The following is a 26411-nucleotide window of genomic DNA, read 5'->3' on the forward strand; positions in this document are numbered from 1 at the left end:
TTTCCATTCTCTCTTGTGGAAAAGGCTAAGGATTGGCTTTATGAATTGGCACCCGGGACAGTGACTTCTTGGGAAAGCATGAAGAGAGCGTTCTTGGAGAAGTTTTTCCCTACTTCAAGAGTCATTCTCTTGAGGAAGAAAATTAGCGGAATCCAAGAAAGTCAAGGAGAATCTTTTTCGGCATACTATGAGCGTTTTAAAGCCCTTGTTGCATCATGTCCTCAACATCAAATGAAGGAAGAGCTTCTCCTTCAATACTTCTATGAGGGCCTTCTTCCCATTGAAAGGCAAATGCTCGATGCTTCAGCGGGAGGTGCATTGGTGGACAAAACTCCTATGGCAGCCAAGACCCTAATTGCAAATCGTGCTCTAAATGCACAACAATATGAAGGACTTGGGCAAAGGGACCCCCCACGGCAACAATTGAATGAGGTAAGTTCTCAATCCGATATTCAATCTCAATTAGCTAATCTTACTTCTATTATGTCTCAGATGGCCGAAGGAATGAAGATACAAGGACCAATTGTATGTGGTGTATGTTCTATCCAAGGCACCCTTCGGAAAGGTGCCCTCAATTGATTGAGAATGGGGGATGGGAGAGTGCAAATGCCATTGGATTTCCAAGCCACAATCAACCAAGGAATGATCCATATTCCAACACATACAATCCGGGTTGGAGAGACCATCCAAACTTCAAGTGGAGGGAGCCCCAACAACATCAACAACAAGGAGGCTTTAGACAACAACCCCCGAGGTTTTACACCAAAACCCACAGCCAAGACCAAAACCAACATCAATCCGGCCAAAACCATCAAGGTACGTCTTTAGATAATGCTACAATTCTTAAGTTACTTACTAGTTTGTCTCAGGGACAAGAAAATCAAAACAAGGCGATGCAAAACCAAGACAAAAGGGTGGACCAATTAGAGAAGCAAATAGGGCAGATTGCGGAGTTTGTGGGACAATTCCGAGACCAAGGTAAGCTTCCAAGCTCAACCATTGTCAATCCAAAGGGAGGGTTCGAATCTGCCAAAGCAATCACTTTGAGGAGTGGAAAAGAGGTTGGCACCACATCTACACCACCCACAACAAGTCTTAACGAAGAAGAAACGTTGCAACATGAAGAGGAGGCTGAAGGGAAGCCCACGGGAAGGACACAACCTCCTTTGCCGCAAGCACACAAGGACCCAAATTCATCCAATGCATCCCATTCGGCCACCAAAGGTAAGTTGGGTTCAAATTTGATTAATTCTAACCCCGTTCCACCCAATGTTCCTTTTCCTCACAGATTTTTGCAAACAAAGAAGGAGGAGCATGAGAAGGACATTCTTGAAACGTTTAGGAAAGTTCAAGTCAATATTCCGCTCCAAGATGCCATAAAGCAAGTGCCCAAATACGCTAAGTTCTTGAAGGAATTGTGTACTACGAGGAAGAGGGCGTCACACAAAGAGGTAGTAAGGGTAAGTGAGAATGTTTCCGCTGTTTTACAAAGAAAGTTACCACCAAAGTGCAAAGATCCAAGTAGCTTTACAATCCCTTGTATTATTGGTCAAACTAAGTTCAAACATGCTATGTTAGATTTAGGAGCTTCAATTAACGTCATGCCATACTCTATTTATGCTTCAATGAACCTTGGTGAATTGAAAAATGATGGTGTGATTATTCAGTTGGCCGATAGATCTAATGCCTATCCCAAGGGCGTATTGGAAGATGTCTTAGTGCAGGTGAATAATTTGATCTTCCCGGCGGATTTCTATGTCCTTGAAATGGAGGAAACCACCCATGCTCCATCCTTGCCGATTCTTCTTGGGAGGCCATTCATGAAGACGGCCCGAACGAAGATAGACGTGTTTAAAGGCACTTTAACAATGGAATTCGATGGGGAAGTGATTGATTTTAATATTTCTGAAACTATGAAATTTCCTAATGATGATCACTCATGTTTCTCTATTGATATTCTTGATTCTTTGGCGTAGGCACACCTTGATCAATTACATGGCGATGCACTTGAAACGGTCATTACAAATGGCATCGAAATGAAGGACCACATAACACCCCACGGCACACAATTGAACACCCATGCCGTGGCCTTTGATGAAGATGTGATTGAGACCGTGGCAGCCCTGGAGTCATTGCCACGGCTCCAAGGTAAGTCCCCTAGTCCAAATTCAATTCCAATTTCGACTAATAAGTTGCTTCCTTCTATAGAACAACCACCTACACTTGAGCTCAAACCATTGCCAAATCACTTGAAGTATGTGTTTTTGGGCGAGCAAGACACATTGCCCGTCATTATAGCTTCATCACTCACGGCACAAGAGGAGGAGAAATTGGTGAGGGTTCTCAAAGAGCACAAAGCAGCCATTGGGTGGACTTTGGCCGATATCAAGGGTATAAGCCCTACCACGTGCATGCATCGAATTCTCATGGAAGAAGGTGCCAAACCATCAAGGGAAGCCCAACGTTGACTCAACCCACCAATGATGGAAGTAGTGAAGAAGGAAATCATCAAGATGCTAGATTGTGGCGTCATCTATCCCATCTCGGATAGTTGTTGGGTTTCACCGGTCCAAGTGGTTCCCAAGAAGTCCGGAGTCACGGTGGTGAAGAATGAAGAAGATGAACTTGTGCCTACACGCATTCAAACCAGTTGGAGGGTGTGCATTGACTATAGGAAGCTCAATGCCACAACAAGGAAAGATCAATTCCCTTTGCCATTCATTGATCAAATGCTTGAAAGGTTAGCCGGTCATTCTTTTTATTGCTTTCTTGATGGTTATTCGGGTTATAATCAAATTGTCATAGCGCCGGATGATCAAGAAAAGACCACCTTTACTTGTCCATTTGGTACTTTTGCATATCGTCGTATGCCATTTGGTTTATGCAGTGCACCGGCCACTTTCCAACGGTGCATGGTAAGTATCTTCTCTGATTATGTTGAAAAGATAATTGAAGTATTTATGGACGATTTTAGTGTGTTTGGAGACTCATTTGATGCTTGTTTGCATAATCTCACTTTAATCTTGAAAAGATGCATGGAAACTAACCTTGTTTTGAATTGGGAAAAATGTCATTTTATGGTTAAACAAGGTATAGTTTTGGGTCATATCATCTCTGAAAAAGGGATTGAAGTTGATAAGTCTAAAATAGATCTTGTACGTCACTTACCCTCTCCTACTTCGGTTAGAGAGGTCCGTTCTTTTCTTGGCCATGCAGGATTCTATAGGCGATTTATCAAAGATTTCTCAAAAGTTGCACAACCTCTTTGCCGCCTCCTACAAAAAGACGTGGCGTTTGAATTCACTAAGGAGTGCACCGCATCATTCAACCAACTCAAGGAGTTGTTGACCACGGCACCCATTATTGTTCCCCCGGATTGGAGCCTCCCGTTCGAGCTTATGTGTGATGCGTCCGATTATGCTTTAGGGGCTGTTTTGGGACAAAGGAAGGATAAGAGGCCGCATGTCATCTACTATGCCTCACGAACGTTGAACGATGCCCAGTTGAACTACTCCACTACGGAAAAAGAACTTCTTGCCGTTGTCTTTGCTTTAGATAAATTTCGATCATATCTAATTGGTACTAAAGTAATTGTTTTCACTGATCATGCAGCTCTAAAGTACTTGCTCACCAAAAAGGAGGCCAAGCCCCGGCTAATTCGGTGGATGTTGTTACTTCAAGAGTTCGACATCGAGATTCGTGACAAGAAGGGAAGTGAAAACGTGGTGGCTGACCACCTAAGCCAAATGGTGCATAATGAGGAGTCCCTACCCATTGCAGAGACATTCCCCGATGAACAATTGCTGTCCATAAAGGTTAGTACACCTTGGTATGCCGATATAGTCAATTTTTTAGTGTCAAAATGTATTCCAAGTGAGTTCAATAGGCACCAACGTGACAAACTTAGGCATGATGCACGGTTTTATGTATGGGATGATCCGTACTTATGGAAATTTTGCCCCGATCAGATTACACGTCGTTGTGTGCACGATTCTGAATGTCATTCAATTTTGAGTTTTTGTCACACATATGCATGTGGAGGGCACTTTGGCACACAACGCACAACCCTCAAGGTGTTACAAAGTGGATTCTATTGGCCTAGTATTTTTAAAGATGCTAAAACTTTTTGCTTAACATGTGATAAATGCCAACGAATGGGTGGAATTAGTGCAAGGGACCAAATGCCGCAGGTTTCTATCCTAAATGTTGAAATTTTTGATGTTTGGGGTATTGATTTTATGGGTCCCTTCCCTTCATCGTATGGTTTCATGTATATTTTGCTTGCCGTTGATTATGTGTCAAAATGGGTGGAAGCCAAGGCCACCCGGACTAATGATTCTAAAGTGGTTACAGATTTTATTAGAACTAACATTTTTGCAAGATTTGGAATGCCACGAGTGATCATTAGTGATGGAGGGTCACACTTTTGCAATTGGACCATTGAAGCGTTATTGAGGAAATACCATGTCACCCATAAGGTTTCTACACCTTACCATCCTCAAACGAATGGCCAAGCCGAGGTTTCCAACCGAGATATCAAGCAAATACTTGACAAGACCGTTGGGCCAACAAGGAAGGATTGGAGCTTACGGTTAGATGATGCACTTTGGGCGTATCGTACGGCATACAAAACCCCCATTGGGATGTCCCCTTTTCGACTTGTCTATGGCAAGGCGTGCCATCTTCCCGTGGAGTTGGAGCATAAAGCTCTTTGGGCCGTCAAGAAGTTCAACATGCACTTAGATGAAGCGGGAAGCCATAGGAAATTCCAATTGAATGAGCTTGATGAAATACGTCACTAGGCGTACGAGAATGCAAGCATTTACAAGCAAAAAACCAAAGCTTTCCATGACAACATGATCCGTGGGAAATCCTTCTCCATTGGGCAGAAAGTGCTATTGTTCAATTCCCGTTTACGTTTGTTTCCCGGAAAGTTACGTTCCAAGTGGATTGGACCGTTTGTTGTTACTAATGTTTTTGTTCATGGTGCAGTCTAAATCCAAAGCTTGAAAACGGGACATGAATTTAAGGTGAACGGGCATCGTTTGAAGGCCTATTATGAAAACTTTGTGGAGCACACAGTGGATGACACCCCCTTGGGTGCCGTGGGCTCCAATCTGGAGTGATTGGGTTCTTCGTCCGGCTGTACGACGTTAAAGCAAGCGCTACTTGGGAGGCAACCCATGCATTCAACAAAGGAAGACCTAGAAAGCACTCCAATTCCAGATTTGCGTTCCTAAACTCTTCTCTTTGTTGCTATTTCGTTTCTGCCATGTTAGGTTGTTTAGTTGTTGTTTTGTTTGTTTGTTTGTTAATTGTGTGAGTCTATGCTTGAAAAATTGAGGACAATGTTTGATTTGAGTGTGGGGGGGGGGGGGTAACTAAAGTGTTTTGATGCAAATTCGTAGGGTTTTATCCACCATAACTTCTAATGTTGTTTCTTGCTGTTTTTAAGTGTTTTTAAACTGTTTTAGTGAAATTCGAAAATCCCATAAAAATTTGAAAAATTGTTTCAAAAAACCCAAAAAGAGTTGTTTTAAAGTTGTTTTTGTGTGTGTGTTTGTGTCTTAGGGTACCTTCCAAGACAATGATGAGGATTTGGCTTTTAATTGCATGACTATTAAAGAATGTTGTAAACATGGCTGGAAGTTGATTTGTGCTTTGGTTTATGCTTGGTTATGGTTATAGCTTATGAATTCACATGTAATCACAAAGGAAAAAAAATTCAGTTTTTGTAACATGCTTGAAGGAAGAAACTCAAACTAACGCTACAACCTTGAGAGACTTGAGCCTATAACGTTTTTTGGAGAGTATAATCCGCTACAACCTTGAGAGACTTGAGCCTATAACGTTCTTTGGAGAGTATAATCTGTGATTTCTTGTTTTCTAAAGTCGTTGCATGATCTCATCATTCTTTGCTTGGTTACTACTTGGAATGCATCTCATTATAGTTCCAAATACTAGAACTCATGTCCATTTCATTCAAAGCATGGTATTGATTGCATAACATACAATAAGATGAAGTTGTTAGTCAAGCCAGAGCCAAAAAGCCTATCCCTTTTCATATGTATTGTAGGATTAACCCTCTTGAGCCTTATCAAAGACTATTTTCTTTGTTAGCCACATTATCCTCACCTAGCCTAGATTAGGACTTTCCATACCTTTGTTCTTAAAGGATAGTGAAGCACGACCTAGAGTGAACTCCTTTGGTCAATATTTGGCAGAAAATGAGTGTGGGGAAAGATGATAGGGCACGACAAATTTAAAAAAAAAACAAAAAAAAAAAATTCGTGGAAAAATCAAAAGAAAATAGAAAAGTGTTCAAAAGAAAGAAAAGGAGTTGAAAAATAAGTGGGAATGAACTCACAAGTGTTGGTTGTTGAAGGAAGGGTCCTAAAGAGTGAATTTGACCCTAAATGTTGCATGAATCTTTCCTTGTGTGTACTAATTGATTTCGGCCATTTGAAGAGAGTTTAAGTGTCAAATTCATTACTTTGCTTACTATTGCATTAAGAACTTTTGTTTATCCTTACCTTTCTTTGTTAGCCAATACCTAAGCCTCCTTACAACCCTCAACTTCTATCTTGATGTTATGTGTTCAATATGTGGAGTTTGAAGTTGGTATGAGCATATGGAATCACTGGTTCTCGTTCTAAGTAGTAGCATTCCATTCATGAGATCATATTCATGTCATTGTCGTAAATCCAGAAAATGCTTTCTTTGATATAACATATGTGAGTGTTAGTCTTCATATTTACATCAATCTTCTCACATATACCTAGTGTAAGGTGTGAAGTTAGAAAATCTGTGTGAAAATAGAGTGCATTCTAGTGAGGAATTGAGGGAATTCTCTAAGGCATGTTACTACATTCAAAACGTTGTTTTAATTGATTAAATGTGAACTAATAAGTAGTAACTAAGATTAAGTGTTTGTGGAAGTATAAAGAAAGCTAAAAACCGTGGGAATGATGTTCTTTAATGTGTCATGTTTGTTGGAAATCCCTGAGGTACATGTTGGAAGGTCTAGAATGTGTTTTGTTTGTTTTGGTTATTTTGTTTTGCTCGAGGACTAGCAAAAGCTAAGTGTGGGGGAATTTGATAGGAGCATATTTAGGTGACTTACTTAGCTTGTTTTCGTGCATCTATGTTGTTAATTCATAGTTGTTTTAGTAGTTTAAGCTATTTTCGTTTGTTTTTAGGTCCTCATGGCAAAGGGAGCAAGAAAGTGCATTTTGAGGCTATTTGGAGCATTTTTGGGCATGGATTGGATAGCTTAATCATGGAGCAAAGAGGATGGACGAAATTGAAGCCTTGTATGCTCTTTAGGACATAAAACAAAGGGCCTAGCCCAATCAAACAATCCTTTGAGCCATGCAAAACCTCTAGCCCAATCAAACAATCCATCAAAGCCATGCAAAACCACCATTCACACCATCTTCCACACAACACATCCTGAAACAAGCTTGGCCGTGCCTTCCCTATCAATTCCAACATCTTCTCCTTCATTTCCACCACTCCCCATCCCTCCAAAACACTACACAACCATTCCCCAATCCATTCCACATACAAAACACATCCCAAACCCGTGCTTAGACCTTATGCCGCAACAAAGAGGAGGAGAAGAGGGCTTAAACGTTCATACAATTCAAGTTTGAGTTGTTGGAATTTTTAGGTGCTTCCTCCCCTTGATTTCAATGGTTAAATTTAATTCTCTTTGTCTTGTACGTATGAGGAACTAAAACCCCCTTTGGCTAGGGGGGGATTCGAAATACATGTTTATGCTTGCAATATGATTTGATTACTTCTAATTACGTTTCATAAGTTGTGAATTCAATTTACTTATCTATGTGAATTACATTGATTTGTGTGTGTTGGTTGAGAGTGCACGCTTAATTATCATGCATAAATTGGATGCTAGGATATAAGGAAATTTCACCTAATCGTTATGGAATTATATTCACAAGTAGTAAAGGTTGATGATCTCAATCGCGTTAAGTAAATTCTTGGCATAAGTTTCATGCAATCATAGTAACAAGTGCTTCGTCAATGCTTATGGTTTTCATAGAACGTAATGATTCTTGCTTGTATCTCTATTATGCAATCATGTAGGGGACTTGTGGGGAATGTTTTGGGTTGTCGTATGCAATCATCCAATTCAATAACGTTAGGAAAATCTGAGGGTTAATTAGTGCAATTCACGGTTAATCTGGGGCGTTGAGAATTCATGGTTTATTGAAAAGCAATTAGAAATCATTTTGTATGAAAGTATAACATGTGTGGAGATGAACCCCTTAGCTAGCTTCCCATCCATTCAATTCCATCAAATTCGTATTTACAATTTGTTTTCTTTACAATTTGTGCATTTTAGTCTAATTTCGTCAAAACCTCAATCCCCCCCCCATACTTTGTTTAGTCTTAGTCTTAATCTATCTTATTTTGAGTTTTGCATTCTTTGAGTCTAGTATAGTGTTTTAAACTTGTTTTTACGTTTTTGAAGTCAAATCCAAGTGATTAACAATCCCTCCTAATCCCCGGTCCAGAACGATCCCTACTTACATACTTACTACAATTGACAAAAAGAAGGTTTAATTTGTGTGCGTATAATGTTCGCATCACGTTGCATTGAAACTAACCTTGTTTTAAATTGGGAAAAATGTCACTTCATGGTAAAACAAGGCATAGTCTTGGGTCACATAATTTCAGAAAAGGGAATTGAGGTTGATAAGTCGAAAATAGATCTTGTATGCTACTTACCCTCTACCATTTCGATGAGAGAGGTTTGTTCTTTTCTTGGACATGCAGGATTCTATAGACGGTTTATCAAAGATTTCTCGAAGATCGCCACACTCCTATGCCGACTTCTCCAAAAGGATGTACCATTTGTGTTCGATGAAGCATGTGAGAAAGCCTTCAATCACCTCAAGGAGATGCTAACTTCGACCCCCATCATAGTTCCACCAGATTAGAGTCTTCCTTTTGAGCTCATGTGCGATGCCTTTGATTATGCAATGGGAGTTGTTTTAGGCCAAAGGGATGTTGGAAATGTGCCCTAAAACCAATCATATGATGATACTTTACGGACATTTCAAACTAATGTAGTTTAAATGTAAAGGGCAAAGATTATTGTTTGAGCCGTCTCATATAAATGTTATATGCTTAAACGATAAGTCCAAGGAATATGTGATTGGAAGAATGCGATCTAAAGAAGTTAGATTCATGAGACCATTCTTTCGTTGATACATCCTAAACGTTCCTGATCATAGGATTGTCAATTGGGCATTGACAGTCCGTTAAGATCAGTACGTGCTATGTCTTCTCTCAGGGAGAGTGACTAGTCTCGAGTCATTGGTGTGTGTGACATCAAGACAAGTACGTAGGTGCTCAATAGAGAATGAGTTCACTGAACACGATCAACGAAGAGTTCTCATATTCATGTCACATGAGAACTCATGGTTGGGATAATGCAAATTAGTCTTTTGACCTGAGGCATCACAGTTGTCTTGTGGTTAGGTCCTTAATCTTTGATTATGTCAAAGTCACTCCATCAGGAGGGTGTCCATGGCATCGTTGGGGTTAAGCCACTTAGCCATGGAGGCAAGTGAATGCGCAACAAGGGATCTCTAACCTTCAAACTGTTTGAGGGAGAATACTCTATGATATGATTAAGAATCTTTGGCCAAAGTATGAATGAGATTTAGGAATGTGTTCCAAATCACATTCAAGGTAATCATATAAGCACAAGACTCACATTGGATAGTAGCCATGAATAAACTATCAAACCAAACAATGTGGTCAAGAGTATTGTATTAGAGAAAGACCGTATCGCATTTGTAATCCTAAAACTGAATAGGTTCTCCACCTCTTCTGATTAGCTTGGGTAACCATGACATGCTGCTAGGCGTCAACCATGGTTTGTGGAAGCCCTAAAAGTGTATTATCACTAACGGGAGAATTGAAAGTAAGTTTCAATTCACAATCGATTTGAAAGAGTTTGAATCGCCCACTGCCTCGCTAAAAGGAACCTAATGGATCGTACACCGTGTAAGGTAGAGATTGAAGATTCAACGGAGATGAGTAAGAATAATTAAATGGTTTAATTATTTATGGCAAGGATTAATTAATATGATTATTAATCAAACGAATAAGTTCGTTAAAAGACCTCGGGATAGTTTTGGACCTTAAGGCCCAATGGCCTTCGAACGTCAAGTCCATTGACTTAAGTTGTGTGACAACTTAATGAATAATGATTCACAAAGGCCCAAATAGCCCAATGAATACCCTAAGGCCGGCCATTTAGAGAAAGAGTGGGTTTTGGACTTATTTACAAGTTTGCCACTCAAATGAATTAAGGTATAAGTGTGACTTAATAGCCAAAATTCATTAAGGGTTATTTTTGGGGGAAAGGATGAGAACACAAGCTCTCTTTTCTCTCTAAAATTTTGGCCATCCTTGAGGAAAACATCTAGCAATCTTACTTCCTCAAGGTCACTCATTTCTTCTTCAATCTTACCTTGGTGTGGACACTTAGAGGTTCTCAATTTTGGGAACTTGGAGAAACCTTTTCATCCATCCAAATCCATGGATCTAAGATGCAAGGAATGAAGGCCCTCTCTTTGGGTGATTAGCCTTTGCTTATGCAAAGAGGAATCTACAAAGGTATTGATTTCTCAACTCACTTTGTTTTGAGTTGAGTCTTGGTTCACCTATCTACTAGGCTTTGAAGTTCATGGGTTAAGTTTTGTTTTTGAGTGCATATAAACATGATTCCGCCTTTTAATTGTTAATTGCATGTTGTTGATGTTGCTCAAATGAACTTGTTTTTCACAAATCATCCTTCAAGGGAGAACAATTAGCCACATGTCATCTATTATGCATCTCGGACCTTAAATGATGCTCAATTAAACTACTCCACCACTAAAAAAGAACTCCTTGTTGTTGTGTTTGCTTTAGATAAGTTTCATTCTTATTTACTTGGCACTAAAGTTATTGTTTATTCTGACCATGTAGCGTTGAAGCACTTACTCACCAAGAAAGAGGCCAAGCCAAGGCTAATTCGCTGGATGCTTCTCCTCTAAGAGTTCGATATCAAAATTTGAGACAAGAAAGGAAGTGAAAACGTGATGGCTGACCACTTGAGTCGTTTAGTGCACAATGAGGAGTTTTTACCCATTCTAGAAGCATTCCCAAATGAGCAGCTACTATACATTGAGGTAAATGAACCTTGGTATGCCAATTTGGTGAATTATTTAGTGACTCACCCTAAATAAGCACCAACGTGATAAACTCAAAAAGGATGCACGGTTTTATGTGTGGGATGACCATACTTGTGGAAATATTGCTCTGATCAGATTCTTCGTAGATGTGTGCATGATTCTGAGTTTAATTCAAGTTTAACTTTCTGTCACACTTATGCATGTGGGGGTCATTTTGGCACACAACGCACAGCCCTTAAAGTGTTAGAATGTGGATTTTATTGGCCTACTATCTTTAAGGATGCTAGAACTTTTTGTATGACTTGTGATCGTTGTCAAAGAACGGGCAATATAGGTGCAAAAGATCAAATGGTTCAGAACCCTATCTTTTCTGTTGAGATTTTTGATGTTTAGGGCATTGATTTCATGGGTCCTTTTCCTTCCTCTCATGGTTTCAATTATATTTACTTGCAATTGATTATGTATCGAAATGGGTGGAAGCAAAAGTCACCCGTACTAGTGAGTCCAAAGTGGTTGTAGATTTTGTCAAAACTAACATATTTGCCAGATTTGGAATGCCAAGAGTTCTTATAAGTGATGGGGGGGTTCCCATTTTTGTAATCGAACCATTGAGGCGCTGCTCAAGAAGTATAATGTCACGTATTAGGTTTCAACACGTTATCATCCTCAAACAAATGGGCAAGCCGAGGTTTCTAATCGAGAAATGAAGCAGATTTTGGAGAGGACAGTTGGGCCAACTCGCAAAGAATGGAGCTTGCGTTTGGATGATGCATTGTGGGCGTATCGTACAATCTACAAAACACCAATTAGGATGTCTCCCTTTCGGCTCATCTATGGGAAACCACGCTATCTTCCTGTGGAATTGGAACACAAAGCACATTGGGCAGTCAAAACATTAAATATGGACATAGATGCGGCTGGAATTCACAGAAAGCTTCAATTGAATGAGCTTGAGGAAATTAGGAACGAGTCTTATGAGAACGCTTGTATTTACAAGGAGAAAACAAAGGCATTCCATGACAAGATGATTCGTAGCAAGACATTCTCCAAAGGGCAGAAAGTGTTACTTTTCAACTCCCGCCTTCAATTATTTCCAAGTAAGCTACGTTCTAAATGGATTGGTCCTTTTGTGGTTACTAATGTTTTTCCTTATGGTGCAGTCCAAATTCAAAGTTTAAAGACCGGACAAGAATTCAAAGTGAATGGACACCGTTTGAAGCCTTATTATGAGTATTTTGAGGAGCATGTCGTTTAAGAAATACCCCTCCATGCTGTGGGCACTAATGGAGATTAAAAGGAGGTATCGTCCAGCGGGAAGACGTTAAAGCAAGCATATCTTAGGAGGCAACCCATGCATTCAAATAAAGAAGACCTAGGAATCTCCAACAATCCACAACCAGATTTGCATTCCTTAACCCTACTCTTTATTGCTTTTACTTTGCCATACATGTCATATTTGTTAGTTGTGTTGCTTGATTGTTTTTGTGAGAGTCTATGTTTGAATCATTGAGGACAATGTTTGGTTTAAGTGTTGGGGGGGGGGTGAACAAATGTGTTTTTCATGAATTTCGTCAGATTTTATCACCTATCACTTCTAAAGTTGTTACTCACTGTTTTTATGTGTTTTTATTGTGTTTTGAAGTGTTTTAATGTGTTTCAAAAAGAAAATCTGAAAATTTGAAGAAAAAATCGAAAAAGTTTTGAAAAAACCAAAAAGAGTCGTTTTTAGAGTCGTTTTTTTATGTGTGTTTGTGTCTTAGGGTACCTTCCGACACAATGATGAGGATTTGGTTTTTAATTGCATGACTATTAAAGAAAGTTACAAACATGGATGGACATTTTGATTTGCTCTTTGGTTTATGCTTTGTAGTTGTCATTTACAAATTCACATATAATCACAAAAAGAAAAAAAATCAATTTTTGTAACATGCTTGAAGGAAGAAACTCAAACTAACGTTACAACTCTGAGAAACTTGAGCCTAAACTTTGTTTGGAGAGTTGTTAATCTATGATTTCTTGTTTTCTAAAGTCGTCGCATGATCTCATTATTTCTTTACTTGGTTGCTACTTAGAATGCGTTGTCATCATTATAGTTCCAAATACTAGAACTCATGCCCGTTTCATTCCAAGCATGTGATTGAGTGCATAACATACAATAAGATGAAGTTGTTTAGTTAAACCAGAGCCAAAAAGCCTTTACCTTTGCATATGTATTGTAGGTTTAACCCCTTTGAGCCTTATTTAGCCTATTTTCTTTGTTAGCCACATTATCCTTACCTAGCCTAAAATAGGACCATCCACACCCTTGTTCTTAAAGGATAGTGAAGCATGACTTAAAAGGAATTCCTTTTGATCAACATTATGCAGAAAAACAAGTGTGGGGGAAGGTTTTTGTTGGAAATATGAAACTTACAAAAAAAAAAAAAAAAAAAAAAAGAGAGAAAGAAAAGAGTTGAGAAATAAGTGAGAAAGAACTCACAAGTAGTGGTTGTTGAGGAAAGGGTCCAAAAGTTTGAATCTGGCCCTAAGTGTTGTGTGAATCTCCCATGGGTGTTTAAAGTTGATTTCTGCAATCAAAAGTGAATTCTAATTGTTTATTTCATTACTTTGCTTACTTTGCTTTAAGAACCTTTGTTTATCCTTACCTTTCTTTGTTAGCCAATACCTTAGCCCCGTTACAATCCTTAGACTTCTATCTTGATTGTTATGTGTTTCAATATGTGGAGTTTGAAATGGGTGTGAGCATATGGAATCCTTGGTTCTCGCTTCTAAGTAGTGGCATTCCATTCATGAGATCATATACATATTTATATTAATAATTCTAAAAGGTGCTTTCTTTGTTATGACATACATGTTTACATCAATCTTCTCGCATATACTTAGTATAGGGAGTGTAGTTAGAAATTCTATGTGAAAATAGAGAGTATATCTGGTAAGGAATTGAGGGAATTCTCTAAGGCATGTTACTACATTCGAAATGTAGTTTTTAATTGATTAAATGTGAGCTAGTGAGTGGTGACTGTGGTTGAGTGTTTACTCAAGAGTAGGGATGGCTAAAATCTATATGAGTAGTGATTTTTAACATGTGTCATGTTGCATTGAAAATCCCTAAGGCAAATGTTGGAAGGTCTAGATTGTGTTTTGTTTGTTTTGTTTTGCTCGAGGACTAGCAAAAGCTAAGTGTGGGGGAATTTGATAGGAGCATATTTATGCTACTTTGATAGCTTATTTGCTTGTATTTAGTGAGTTAGTTTCTGTTTATTATAGCGATTTAACCTATTTTCATATGTTTGTAGGTTCAATTGGCTATTTAGAGCAGTTTTGGGCTTGGAATGGTTAGCACATGCTTGGAGCAAGGTGGATGGACAAATTTGAAGTTTTACAAGGGCTAAGAATATGCTAAAGAGTTGGAAGAATTAATTCAAGAAAAAGAAGATATGAAGTTCAACAAAGAAAGAAGGAAACAAGAGCCAAACTACCTTATTTTGACTTATTCAATCCTAATCCTTCACTACTTTTGTTCCAGCTGCCACGGGGATCCCTAATTATATTGGGGAAACTTAAATATATGTTTCTAGAAGCCTTAATCTTATTCAATAAGGGACGCCGCACCTATCCTTCTAGAAATACCTTTCCTTGCCGTGCAAAGCATGCCCTTTCCCTCTAAACCTTTGCCGCAAGACCCTTTCCCTTTTTCTCTAGGATCTGCCACACCTCTCTTTCCCTTTTCCTCTTGGATTCTGACATATTTATCGTTTTTCCTTGAGGACTTGGAGAGCAAATCTTTCCCAAAATTAATTAAATAATGCCTCGCCTTTTCTCCCTTTAAATATATGTTTCTGCTGCAAAAAACCGAACCATTCATTCATCCATTTAGCCATCCCTCACACACAATTCCACACCAACCATCCATCATACACAAACACCTTATGCTGCAGCCTTGCAAGGAGAAAGGAGAGAAGACCCTTGGAGCCGTGCCTGCCATTCAAGTTTTGGATTGTTGGAACATTCTTAGGTGTATTCTATCTTTTTTTTTCAATGTTTAATTTAAGTTATCTTTGTTTGATTGCGAACATGAGGAACTAAACTCGTTTTGGCTAGAGGAGAATTCAAAGCCATGAACATATATGTGATATGAATTGATTTAATCCAATTATTGTTTCGTAAAACATGAATGCAATTTGCTTAACTGCTTGATTGATAACTTATTCTTGTATGTTGATTAAGGATGCATACTTAGTTTGCATGCATGAATTTGATGCTAAAATATAAGGGATTTTCACCTAATCGTTATGAACTTATATTTGCAAGTAGTGGAGGTCGCTAGTAACGATCGTGTTAAGTAAAATTCCTGGCAAGAGTATCATGCTTTTCATAGTTACGAATGCCTTGTCAATGCTTATGATTTCCATAGAACTTAATGATCTTTGATTTGTATCTCTATCATGTTGTTCATATTGGGAACTTGATAAGAATAATTTGATTGTGTCGCTGAGTCTAATTCAATGAAATTAGGGAAATCTGATGGTTAATTTGTGTTGTTCACGGTTAACTTGGGGCATTGTCATTCATGATTTATTGGAATAATAATTGGAAATCGATTTGTATACATGTGTGTCATGTGTGGAAAATGACCCTTTAGCTAGCTTGTCACCCATCAATTCACCCAAATTCGTGTCAATTTACTTTGTTTCTGCAATCTGTTTGCTTTTACTTTAAATTTATCAAAACCAATCCCCCCCTTTAATATTTCATGTTAGTTGGAACCTGTTTAGATTTGTTTCCTTTAGTGTTTTGGGTCAAAGTTAAGTTAGAATTTGTCCAATCAACCTTAGTTTTTATTTTGAGTCAATTTGCTTGTTTTGTGCTATTTTGAGTCATTCTAGTTTGTTTTGAGTCTTTAGAGTCTAGTTTTCTGTTTTATAGTCTAGCTTAGTGTAATTGAGTCTAATTTGAGTAGATTAGAAATCCCTCCTAATCCCCAGCCTAGAACGATCCTTACTTATCCATACTACAATTGTCTACAAGAGGGTTTAATTTGTGTGCTATTTTATATCACATCATGGTCTGTACGATAGGACTGTGCACCTAACTTGGATCTAAGGTGAGCATATGGTGCAGGAGGTGAATATCACGTGAAAGATTGTGCCCTAACCACGGATGGGAGCACCAAAACCGGGGTGCAAGTTTATAAGCTATAATACATCTCAACATAATCTTGCAACTCACATCCACAATCTATAAACTCACCTGGTACTTACCTGAGCGTCCACAGCGTCAAACATAAATATGTGCAAGTTCTAAATGCATATTCTAAGTATAAAATATTTGGCATGGCATTTCAAAACATAAGTCCATTTAAATGAGTTTCTAGGAAAAATACCAAGCATAGATATACTAAAAACCAAAAGCCCACTCACTGATATGTGGAAGGGTTGTAGCCCCCGAGTCTCGCTTGACTGCGCTCATCCTCTGCAAACGTCTCACTTGACACAGTTAGCATATTCCGTCAATTTTGATAGAATATTCTCCTCCTTCTTCCTTGGTTCACCGGAGGCCGACGCCGGCCACCGCTGCTATCACCGAATTCATTTTTAAGACCTAAAACCAAAGGAATCTTGTCGGAAAAATTCGTGAAAACCGGCTAAACCCTGAAACCTTCGCTATCACGTCAGATAAGTTTTCACCCTTCACCGGAGATCAGATAACTCGAGTTCTACAAGTCTTCACATCCAATCAAAACTATAGCTCGATTCCTGAGCTTGTAAGGAGCATGAAAAAGACTTCCACAACTTCGATCTGTGAGTGATGAAGTTGGTTGAGAGGTTGTTCGTACAATTGTATGGAAATGGAAGAAAAATCCAAGAGGGAGAGAGAGAAAAAGGGTCAATGGGTGTGTGTGTGTGTGTGTGTGTGGTCTAGGTTGGCAACCAAACAAAACAAACAAAAATCATAACTTCCAATTGGGTCCAAATATTTTGGAAGGAAAAGAATTGGTCCCAACCCTAAGCTCATTCACACAACACACTCAATGTTCAAGGGCATAAAAGTCATTTCCACACTACCGAAGACAAAATATATTATAATTCGGGACGGGTTGTCACATCCAACCCATATTCTCTCCACACATGTTATCTAATCCAAGTCTAAAACTGGTCCAAATTGCTCCATTTTGCCATTTATTGTCATCTTTACCAATTGGACCTACAATAATTCGAAAATAACATAAATTACCAAAATAAATAGAAATTAACGAAATGCAACAAAATAAGATAACAAAGTCGCATAAATATGCTGTTATCATGCTTATGTGGAATCAGGGTTATGGAAGACTTTGGCCTGCTTGGGGCTTAAGGATCAAGCCCATACCTTTTGCATTTCACGCAAGCAAGCATTGATAGAGAACTAGCCTAGTTTATCCCTTTCCCTACCCTCTTAGTTAGGACTAAACTAGATTTCAACATTAAACGCACTCTAAGCCTAGCAAGTCAGGCATTTAATGTTGACTTTCCCTTCTTAGCTTGCACAGACAACCAAAGTGCGAAAGCTATGAGGCTTGCTACCTGAAGTAGCGCCTGTAGAAGGTTGGCTAGGAAAAGCCGCCCCTCAGGAAGAAGCATAATGCAGGTTTAAATAGTGCAGCTACCTTACACCAAAAAGGAAATAGTAGAAGAGCTAGGGAGAAAGAAAGGGAAATACCAATCCACAAAATGAGATCCCTTTTAAGCCTAGCGAAGAAACCAAGCTGGAGCCTAGAAAGATCCATGCTTCTTTAAATACAACATATGTTTGTTGTAAAGGGGAGAGATAACCACGCAGGGAAGTAGAACGACAAGGCCAAGAATGCACCACGCAGAGCAAGCTTTCTCTAAGTGCAGGAAACCCTAGTTCTTTAGGAATATGAAGGAAAATTTTTGTCCTAACTAAGAACATGTGAGAATATTTGAACACATAAGCAAACTAATAACACTTTAAAGTAGGTATGTATTAAAAAATAATTCTAAAACCCATGACTTTCAAAGCCTAGTAAATGGTAAACCACAAGACTCTTTAACAACATTAAAGAGAAGGAAGACTTTTCAGATTCATTACCCTTGAAGCTCATCTTTGTTTACACAAGGGATTCACCCAAGCGGAGGACCTTTAAGTCATCTCCTATCTCCTTAGATCTTCCTTGTGATTTTCTTCCTTTTGACACTCCTTTGTGTTGGAAATGTGCCCTAAAACTAATCATATGATGATACTTTACGGACATTTCACAAGATAAACTAATCTAGTTTAATATAAAGGGCAAAGATTATTGTTTAAAATCGTCTAATATAAATATTATATGCTTAAACGATAAGTCTAATGAATATGTAATTGGGAGAATGTGATCTAAAGAAGTTAGATTCATGAGACCATTCTCTTCCGAATATATATCCTAAACATTCCTGATCATAGGATTGCCAATTGGGCATTGACAGTCCGTCAAGATCAGTACGTGCTATGTCTTGAATGTTTGATTATGTATTAGTAACTATGTTTTGCAATCATTGTAAAAAAGTGACTAATAAAGAAGTAGAAGATTGATGAGAGAAGAGAAAGTACTTCACATTTGGAATGTGGATAAAGATATAGATCTCTGCGAAAGCAGATAGCACTTACTTCCTCATATGAACTACCAAAGAAATTGGAAAACCAAAGATTGTCTTTACATTCCAATTTGAATAAAGAACTTAATTCCATCACTATAGTTTTAAGAGATGGATAAATGTTTTGTTTGACAAAACATTGTTCTTTATTAATGAATGATTGGATCATAGTAATTTGATTAATTGTCTCCATATTGTAGAGATGATGTGGTAGTATTAACTGTTTAGAATATAACAATGCTTAAAACCCAAAAGGTTACAAGGTAATGACTAACCCTACTGAGTTGTGACACCTCTAAAACACAAATTACGAGTTGGTCATAGATGGATGCTTTGGATCGTTAGATCCGTATACAATGCCTTCTTGTTAAAATTGTATAGAGGCGAAATGTTTGAATCTTTATTCTTTTGAAAAGAAGAAAGAATCACAAAGTTGTTGAGGTTAATTCACTTAGATATTAGTGGCACTTGTCCACAACATAATACTACTCATGTTGTATGACATTCACTGAAGATCGCCCTCGGTTGGACTATCGTTTATTTTGATTAAACATAAGTCTGAATACTTTGCAAAGGGTTTCAAAGAATTAAAGAATGTAAGTTGATGAGTAAGACGTCTAAAGTATTTACCTCCTTAGATTTGATCCAAAGAAAAATAACACTTTAGAAGAGTTTCCTTGAAAGATATCAAGGAAAGTAGCATCAAATATCCATATATAGGATATATACTTATAAGACAATATGATTGTCAATTAGAAGATCTTCCAAAATTTTCATGACTCCATAGGATGTGGTTGGAAAGAAAGACAAGTCTTAAGCGTGTTAAGATTTGGGGTTGTGTGGTAATAAGTGATGCGAAATATATAAGCACACAAATTAAAACCCTCTTTTGACAATTGTAGTATATGTATAAGTAGGGATCGTTCTAAGCCGGGGATTAGGAGGGATTGCTCAATCACTTGAAAACTGACTCAAAAACGTAAAACAAAGGTTAAAACACTAAACTAGACTCAAAGAATGCAAAACTAAACACTAAAACACTAAAACAAACCAAAAGACTCAGAACAGCAACAAAACACTCAAAACTGCCTTAAAAACACAATCTGGGCAGTTTTGAACACCTAACACTAATATGGACGAATTTGGGTTATAACTTGAATCAAAACACTTAGAAACACAAACTAAGACACTTTCTAACTAAATTGAAACACTAAAGTAAAGGGGGATTTAGTTTTGACGAAATTAAAACAAAGAAAACAGATTGTAAAAACAAATATGGATGGAATGCTACCTAGAAGGTTCTTCTCCACACATGTCACACTTGCATACAAGATGATTTTCAGTTGGTCTTTCGATGAATCATGAAACTCAACACCCCGGGTTAATTAGGTTCGCTTAAATTAACCTTCAAGTTCTCCTTAAGTTAATGAATTGGATGGGAAAGCGCATACAACAATTCAAAACATTCTCCAAAAGTCCTTTATGTGAAAAGCACAATAAAGCTACAATCAAAGATCATTAAGCAACATGAAAACTATAAGTGTTGACAAGGCATTCATTACTATGATGAGCATGAAACTAGTGCCAAGAATTCATTTAACGCGATCGTTTATAAGCGACCTCCACTACTTATGAATATAAGTTTGTAACTATTAGATGAAACTCCCTTATATTCTAGCATCATATTCATGCATGAAAACTAAGCGTGCACTCTCAATAAACATACACGAATAAGTTATCAATCAAGCAGTTAAACAAATTGAATCCACAACTCATGAAATTCCAACTGAAGGTAATCAATTTATATTGCAAGCATATACATGGTTTTGAATCACCCCCTAGCTAACTAGGGGTTTAGCCTCTTATGTTCACAGAAAGAGAAACAAAATTGAAATTAAACATAGAGAACAAAAGATTGATTACACCTAGAACGCCCAACGATTCCACTTTGAATTTCTGCAAGTTCAAGCTCATTTTTCTTCTTCTGCTTGCTGCGGCACAGAGATATTAGGGTGATTTTGGATGTTATTTTGGTTTAGGAAGGGATTTAGGATGGTGAAGGGTTGCGGCAGAGAGGTGGAAGGTGATGATGGCTGCGGCAATGTATATGGATGTGTAGGGAGGTGTATGGAGGTCAAGAATGGAGAGTGGAGGTTGCGGCACAAGGGTTTTCTGTATAACATAGAGGGTCTACGAATTTTTGGCTGAATTTAAGTTTATATAGTCCTAGGGTTAAGTAGATTAGGGTTAGACTTAACAGATTTAGTGGACTAGGGCCCTAGGGTTCGGCTATGGTTAATCAAATCCACCTAGGAGGAGGTTTTGGCCCACTTAGTTTCATAATAGGCTTGTGTAACCCAAATCCAAAAGGGATTAGGCCTTGGAAATCAGAATCCAAAGGGAATTGGGCCTAGGAAGGTGCGGCACATGTGAGGAAGAAGGTGGCTTGGCTTGCAAGGCAAGGCAAGGCCTTCTAGAAAGGTTTGGGGCGCCACTTTTCTAGGGTTTCTAGAAAGAATGGGTTTTGTGGCTGATTTGGGCCTTCTAGACTAGGATTCTTCTAGAAATAGGTTCTAGAATTACCTATTTAGGTCCCCTTGCAATTTTATTAAGACATGATAAGGTTTGGATAATGTTGGATAAGGTTAGATAAGGTTTTGGATAGGGTTTCCTCTTTTGCGCTCCTTCCTTATCCACTTTGTCCCTAGCTTAGTTCCTTCCTCTTCTTATCACATTTCTAGCCTCTTGAAGTCCAAATTCATCCATCCATGTTGGCCCATATTTAAGCTACTCACATAGTGTCCTCTTTTGCTCCAAAAGACTCCAATTTGCATCTTCTTGCACACTTTGGCTTTATAATCTGAAAACACACAAAAGTGACTTTAAACACTAAAATAACTAAGGAAACACAACATAAATGCATGAGAACAAGCCAATTAAGTCGCATAAATATGCTCCTATCAATAAGCAATATTTGTTTGAGAACAATCTTGTGGGATATCCTTAAATTAACCTTTGGATATCACTTCTATAAACCATCTAACAAATGTTATTTGTTGGGTAGTTCATTGTAATCCTACAATAGGATTTGCCCAAGATAGAGTAAATGAACGAGAGATAGAACTCAAAGAATGGGTTCTTTGAGAGACATGATGATAATCAACAAATATAACAACCTAGTTCCAACACCACAAGCTCCAAGGTAGTCCATCTCAGTTGAATGGTTTGAACTTTATGACTATGTCATAGAGTTACACCTCTTAATTCAAAAGAGATAAGAATGAAAATCCGTATGACTACATTGAGTGTATATACGACATATACTAAAGGAAAGGGTATAGTACCATTTCACATGAAATAATGAAACCGTCATAGCTAATTGGTAGCTTAAGGTGACTACAATCAATGAGATTGGTTGACTTGGAAGAAACCATCTTTGACATAGTCTTGGTTTCTATTAATTCGAAGATTGCTAGATACAACTAAACGGTGATTCAATGTTTGGACATAATATGGGTTTCCAAAACCATTATCAAGATAGTCTTGATAATATATGTCTAAAACTAGGAATCACAAGACATGTAAGTTGTAGAGATCCATCCATCATGAATCTTAGCAAGCTAGTGGGAACTATAAGTATCTTATGAGACAAAGATCAAAATAGTTTGATTTCTCATTAAGATGTAAACGAATCTTTTGTTTACTAGGTTTACAAAAGATTAGTGGGAGTTAATCATATTCCTAAATTTGAATATATATATATATATATATTAATTTTGGAAATGAAAGGAATTCTTCTTCGTTAAAGTTATGACTTTAAACATTCTATAACGATAAAATGTATATGGGAGACATAGTCTATACGCATTGAATGGAAATCTATAATGATAGATTTCAGGATATAATTGAATTATATATATCCCTAATGATAGACAAATGATGCTAGGAAGTGATGTGAAATATTCTAACACTCAAATTAAAACCCTATGATTGTAGTATATGAAAGTAGGGATCGTTTTAGGCTGGGAATTAGAAGGGATGCTAATCAACACAATTAAGACTCAAAAACACTAAACTAGACTCTATAGACTCTAAACTAACTTAAAACACTCAAAACAGCAACAAATACTCAAAAAGACTCAATTTTAGACCTAACAAGTGTTTTGGACGAAAATAAACCTTAACTTGACTCAAAAGACTCAAAGAAAACAGATTTTGACTCAAATAACAAGACTAAATGAAAGGGGGATTGTTTTTGACGAATTTAAAACTTAAAACAAATACTTTGTAGAAAATACTTTGGAAAAACGAATTTAAGTGAAATAAATGGGTGAAAGGCTAGTTAGAGGGTCCTTCTCCACACATGATATATGCATATGAACCAATTTCCAATTATTATTCCTTTAGACTATAAATGACAACGCCCCAAGTTAATTGCATCGCACAACAACTAACCATCAGATTTTCCTTATTTCATTGAATTAGATGGAATACGCATCTAAACCAAATTATCTTTCTCAAGTTCCCTATATGAAACACATGATAAAGATACATATCAAAAGTCATTAAGTTTTGTGAAAATCATAAGCATTGACAAGGCATTCATCACCATGAAACGCATGAGACTCATACCAAGGATTTACTTAACACGATTGTGACTAGCAACCTCCACTACTTGTGAATATAAGTGAATAACTCTTACGTGAAACCCCCTTATAGTCTAGCATCAAATTCATGCATGCAAATTAAGTGTCGACCCCTAACCCACATACATAAACAAGTTTTAATAACTTAGATAAGCAAATCACATTCATGCCTTAAGAAACAATAACTGGACGTAATCAATTCATATAAACCATATAATCATGGCTTCGAATTCACCTCTAACTAAAAAGAAGTTATTTCCACATGTTCGCAAAATAAAGATAATTAAACTTAAACATTAAAAACAAAGATAGAATACACTTAGAAACACTCCAGGTGGCTCCTCCTTCCTTCCTTGCTGCCAACAATGGGGATTTGTGTGAATTTAGGCTCTTGAGGTGTGGTGGATGGTGTGGTGTGAATTTGTGGTAGAGGGTGGTGGTTTTTTAGTGTTGTGGCATCAAGTATTTATAGGGTGAAGGGAAGGCACGAATTTGGGCTGCAAAGGAGAGGAATTAGGACTCCAAATCACCAAAAAACAAGGATACTTTCAATCAGATTCCAAAGAGGACAAGGAATGGTCTTTGTGGCAGATTATAGAACTTCTAGAAGGGTTACATGTGGCATAAACTTAATGCACGAAAATAGGGCTTCTAGAACTTGATATTTAGGTGATTTAATGTGAAAATAAGTCCTCTTTGAAGTTGGAATTAAGGTAGGAAAAGATTAGGATAGGATAAGATAAGATAAGGTTGGATAAGGTTTGGATAAGATAAGGAAATTTGGATAAGGTTCCTTATTTCTTGCTCTTTCCTTATCTGCTTTGCATTCGGACTTCTTTTTCTAGATTTTTAGCCTTTCCTAGCATCTCTTGACTTCAATTTCGTCCATCCACATTGCTCCATAGTTAAGCTATTCAATCCATGCCCAAAACTGCTTCAAATAGCCTCAAAATGCCCTTTCTTGCTCCTTTTGCCATTAGGACCTAAAAACATACGAAAATAGCTTAAAAGACTAAAATAGATAGTGATTAACTAACTAAATGCAAGGAAACAACATAACTAAATAGCATAAATATACTCCTATCAGGACGTTTCTCATATGATGATAAACTTCAATCAGAAGGACAATTCTAGTGAGACTAGGAAGTTTCTCTTCTCAAAGGGAACGTACCCTTTGACTCCCAAAGAAATAATGTGTAAATAGAATCCTTTATGCATACGCAGAAAGGTGATTTATGTATTTCATATAGTATGAAAAACATTGATATGAGTTGTACCAAGATCGGTACAAGACGACATCAATGCAAGCCCAGGATCAGAACCATGGCAACTATCAAGTGAGTCCTTAGGTATTTAAGAAATACCAAAGGATAGATTCCTCAAGAATGAGGAAGAATTAAAGTAACGTAGTGGAAGTGTAAATGTATTAGATTATGAATCTAATATTGTATCCATCATTGGATGTCTCTTTATTATGAATGAAGAGATAATTGGATATCTCTTTATTTTGACTAAAGAGATATTTGGGTGGAAACGTTAACAGTAATGACTTTAATGTGTTTCATTGTGCATGCAAAATATATTGCCATATAGAAGCTTACAACATTGTTGCTTGGATGGGAAAGTTCATTTATGAACTCTCTATTCAATTCCAACCAGAAAGTGTCTCTAGTGTGCCAACACTACGACACTAATGGGGCGATAGTTCAAGCCAGGGAATCAAGGTCTCACCAAGATTCGAACTCAAATGAGAGACTGAACCACATGATTGAGAATCATGTATAATGGTGATGTCGTTATGCTCAAGGTTGCTTTTATGGATAACATATAGATATCCATTGTATAGGCCTACTACTCAACCATTTTTTAAATGAATTCAGAAGAGGTATCATCACTGATGACCAAGTTGATTGGCTCCAGTGCAAGTGGGAGATTGTTGGAAATGTGCCCTATAATCAATCATACAATGATACTTTACGGACATTTCACATGACAAACTAATCTAGTTTAATATAAAGGGCAAAGATTATTGTTTCAAGCTGTCTCATATAAATGTTATATGCTTAAATGATAAGTCTAAGGAATATGTAATTGGGAGAATTTGATCTAAAGAAGTTAGATTCATGAGACCATTCTCTTTCAAATACATATCCTAAACGTTCCTGATCATAGGATTGCTAATTGGGCATTGACAGTCCGTCAAGATCAATACATGCTATGTCTTCTCTTCTGAAGAGTGACTGGTCTTGAGTCATTGGTGTGACTGACACCAAGACAAGCATGTAGGTGCTCAATAGAGAATGAATCCACTGAACGCGATCAACAAGGAGTTCTCATACTCATGTCACATGAGAACTCATGGTTGGGATAATGCAAAGTAGTCATTTGACCTAAGGCATCATAGTTCCTTGATCTTTGACTATGTCAAAGTCACTCCGTAAGAGGGTGTCCATGGCATAGTTAGGGTTAAGCCACTTAGTCATGGAGGCAGGTGAATGCACAACAAGGGATCTCTAACCTTCAAACCGTTGGAGGGAGAATATTCTATGATATGATTAAGAATCTCTGGCCAAAGTATGAATGAGATTTAGGAAGTCATTCCAAATCACATTCAAGGTAATCATATAAGTAAGAGAATCACATTGGATAGTAGACATGAATAAACTATCAAACCAAATAATGTGGTCAAGAGGATTGTATTAGAGAAAGATCGTATTGCATTGTAATCCTAAATTGAATAGGTTCTCTAACCTCTTCTAATTAGCTTGGATAGCCATGACATATGGGCGAGGTGTCACTCATGGTTTGTGGAAGCCCTAAAGGTGTATAATCACTAAAGGGAGAATTGAAAGGAAGTTTCAATTCACAATCGATTTGAAGAGTTCTAATCGCCCACTGCCTCATTAAAAGGAACCTAA

At 37.6% G+C, this 26411-nt stretch overlaps 1 pseudogene; it reads left to right on the forward strand.

The window, feature by feature from the left end:
* The window catches only part of LOC125472206, a 112055-nt pseudogene that overhangs the window by 11670 nt on the left and 73974 nt on the right, over window positions 1–26411 (forward strand).

The sequence above is a fragment of a genome, unplaced genomic scaffold, assembly GCF_019419815.1.
Source record: "Pyrus x bretschneideri cultivar Hongxiangsu unplaced genomic scaffold, Pyrus_bretschneideri_v1 Contig67, whole genome shotgun sequence".
NCBI lineage: Eukaryota > Viridiplantae > Streptophyta > Magnoliopsida > Rosales > Rosaceae > Pyrus > Pyrus x bretschneideri.